The following is a 3,726-nucleotide window of genomic DNA, read 5'->3' as shown; positions in this document are numbered from 1 at the left end:
AACTTCTACCTTGGTTCTGTCTCTTGTTTATGATTCTTCCCATAAACTAAGGGTGATGCCTTTCAAACTTTTCTTTCCATTTTCTGGAACTCTGGTTTGGGTTTGCCCTTCTAGGCTTCCCCAGTTTGGGCAACTTCAGTGCATGTGAAAACCTTGAGTTCACACTTCTGCACAACAGTAGAAAATCACTGAAATAGTTATACTTGAAACTGTCTCATTCACTTTCAGATACAGGTCTTCTGGGTTTGGGGGCAGTCCTTACCTGTACATGTGGAAGTATGTAGTTACAGTGATATATGTTTTTTCTGATAAGTGGAGGTAAAAGTGTCAAAAATTTTATTAATATTCAGTTTAAAAAGCTTTACACCTGTGATACGCTAAGATATAAGAGCTGCTTCTTAAAGAAGTAACCCTTTAGGGTGTGATCATTGGTTTAGATGTTGTGGAGTTTGGGTATTTTTTTGGTAAGTGCTTTAAGAATTCATGATCTTGGTCCAGGACTGGTAGAATTATGCCATTTGCTTCTTCCTCACTAAAGTGGTTCTCCATAATGTTCAAAGCAGTCTGGCCAACCTGACAGTTCTCTTGAAGTTGTAAAACCTCAATTCTAGCAATCCCACTGAGTTTTTCTATCAGAAGACACAGGTTTTCCTTCTCAGAATGCTTCTCTGCTTCCTGGAGAATCTAAGAGATGATCTTGAGAATGATGAGAACAATTTTGATGTGTTGGATGATGAGTTGATTCACACAGTGTCCCCAAGACTCCAGAGTGAACAAGCTGGATCCACTGGTCCACAGGGCCTCCACTTGTAAAGTTAGCCATCATCCAGATAGCCTCTTTCTGGACATTAAATTCTCCATTTTTTAACCAAGGCACCAAGGGAGGCAGCATATCACAAGCAATCAGCTGCTGGATATCTGGATGCCTCCTCTGAATGGAGAACTTGGAGTGCATCAGGAGCTGGGCAGTGTGCTCAGCCTGCCTGTGTCAATGGCCACCTGGATCTGGTGACCCATCACAGTGAAGATGTTCGCATGATTTGGAGAAAGGGGGTAAAGACGTTGAGTTCTGAACTAGTCATGAGCTCGAGCAGCCTGGCAGGACCGTCGTGTCAACCACTTGGCCGATGCACTTGTTGTAGCCATTGTGAGGTAGGACATGGCCCCGTAGGTATCCGAGAGAACCTCACTGTCATGGTGCTGCGGGAGAAGAAGAGGACAGACAACACTTACTTCACCACTTTTTCACAAGGGTACCGGTTCTGGTTTCGGCCCAGGGTGGCCAAGGTCCACATGATGTTCCGCAGAAATGTGATTGATATGGTTGACGAAATCAGGGTCAGCAGACGTGGGACAGCATTGCTGGAGATAACAATGTCTCTGAATTCCGGGCTATCACCTGCTATATTACCAAGAGCCTACACTGCCTTTTCACACACAGTCATATTCGGGGAAGACAGAAGCTTAATCAAGGGCTGGATGGCACCCCTTCCACAACAGCGGGGGTCGGCTCTGAAGTCCCTGAAGAGATGCTGGTCAGAGCCCAGGCTGCGTCCAACTACAAGCAGGGATGAAGTGATGACTTCAGGAGCTCCACTAGCGTGAGAATGAGCCCTGCTTCAACAATCAGTTATAGAGGAGGGTTTCCATCCTGGGACAGCCAGCGTTTTCCTGGCTGCCTGAGTGGCCTGGAAACATGGATCTGGATCTGAGGTATTCACACCATTGATTATTTCATGCAGGGGGAGGCTGACCCATTTGGCTAGCTTTTCAGAAGCTGGGCCAGGGGAGAGATTGGTCATGTTCCTTCTCTTTAAGGCCTGCTCATCTTTCTTGGCCTTCTGGTGCTTCAGGCTGACTGCCACCTGCCATTGCTGCCTCATAGATGCTTCTTTGTCTCAGTACTGAAATTTTCTCAGCCTCTCTTCTAGAGCTTCTAAAGTTGGCATGTTGACTGGAGGAAATAAACCAGCTGGCAGAGCTGCCCTGATTGATGAGGTAGAAAGAAAGCAATATTCAAAGTCCAAAACCCAAGTTCCAATTCATTTCCGATTAGAATATAGAGCTTGATATCACATACAGTGCTATTTAACTTTCTTAGGTGTCAGTTCTTTCATCTATAGATTAGTGGTGATAATACCTGACTTTTATAAAGTTCAAGACTATTTTGAAAGAAGACAATTATTAATGCATTAAAAAGCTTTTAAAATATAATTCCTATTAACATTCCTTAATGCAATGCAATGCATTTTCATTATGACCCTGCCTTGTGTCAGCAAAAGTTCTATGAACTAGATAAGCTGAAGGTGAATCATACTAGAAGAGAATGTGTGCTCTTATAATGATATTTTTGAGCTGAGAAGTCTGTGAGGGGCTGTAGTTAGGGACTCAGTATTTACACATGCATTTTTGTATACACATTCTCTCATCTCCTATAAAATGTTGATTAAGTATTTATATTTATTGAGTAAAGTAGTACATAAACCTAACACATAGTATTGACTTTCAAGAAGATTATAATTTACATTGTGAGACTGTACTGGCAGTCATTAAATGGCCAATGACATATTTCTAAATTTAGTGCAAAAAATACATTAATAATTGCTCAGTGACTCCATTTTAGCAGTCTCTTCTCCCCATTTTCTCTGAGAACATTCATGTCTCAAAATTCCAGAATAGCTATGATGTTATGCTCTACTTGTTATTTGGACATTTGGTTAATATTAAGGATATTTCAGAGCACATGGGAGGAGCAAAATGGTAAGAGCATGCACAGAAACGTTCATCACAGATTATAGCATTAAAGTGGATACTAGAGCTAAAGAAAGATACAGAGGAGAGTGAATGATGGAAGAGAGTTTTAATTTATTTTTATGTTGAGTTAAAGCATGTTTAAAAGAGAATGGATTATAAGCAGACAACAAATCATCATAGACCATAAAAAGGAGAAGCATGACATTCTTTTGTATCAGGTAGGGAAAGGAAAGGAGTGGGTGAAAATGAATATCCATTTAGAAAATTGTTGACGAGAAAGTGTAGTCACAATAGATGTGACTTGCAGGGAGGTGGAGAATATCTGAAAAGAGTACATATGTTTTAAATCTCCCCAATGGAGAATGCGAGACAAGCTGGCTAGAAAACATAGCCGGACTGGTGGGAGCACAAAGGTCTAAACTGAATTTGTTGTTTCTATATTTGTAGAGGGACTGATCTGTCTGGTAGGCTGTTTCTCTTCAGTAAAACTCAACGGATATGGAAATATTGAATAGTTGTATCCATGCAAGGATGATGCATAATTTAACCTTGGGAAGAAAGAATGTGAAGATACGGGAGCCTATTGGGATAGTGTTCAAGCCCTACGTGGAAGATCTCCACTTGGGTAGCCCCTTATGGGCAGAGTCCTTGTAGACAGTAATACCAGAGGCAGAGGAGCCTGAAGAGGAGTGCAGAAGAAAAGCTACGAAGCATTGCAGGTTTCCAACAACCATGGGAATGAACCAATTTTTCTATTGTGTGTAAGGGACGTTTTTAATCACCTTTATGTGTTCAAAGAATAAATTAAATCAGTTATATTAAAAAACTATGACACAACCCCTTATCCTGCTATTTATTTAATATCAACTTCTTTGCAAGTACTGCTATTAAAGAGTTAATTAAAAATGGCTCCAGCCAGCCCTGATGGCCTAGTGGTTCAAGTTCAGCATGCTCCACTTTGGAAGCCCAGGG

The 3,726-nt window shown here is 41.4% G+C and overlaps 1 pseudogene; it reads right to left on the bottom strand.

Moving 5' to 3' along the window:
* Window positions 1-414: 414 nt before the first annotated feature.
* Window positions 415-1,949, bottom strand: LOC101388309 (importin subunit alpha-8 pseudogene; annotated as a pseudogene).
* Between the last annotated feature and the right edge of the window lie 1,777 nt (window positions 1,950-3,726).

This window comes from Ceratotherium simum, chromosome 14 (assembly GCF_057802395.1).
Source record: "Ceratotherium simum simum isolate JZ-2026a chromosome 14, ASM5780239v1, whole genome shotgun sequence".
Taxonomy (NCBI): Eukaryota; Metazoa; Chordata; class Mammalia; order Perissodactyla; family Rhinocerotidae; genus Ceratotherium; species Ceratotherium simum.
This window is presented reverse-complemented; position numbering and strand designations above follow the sequence as displayed.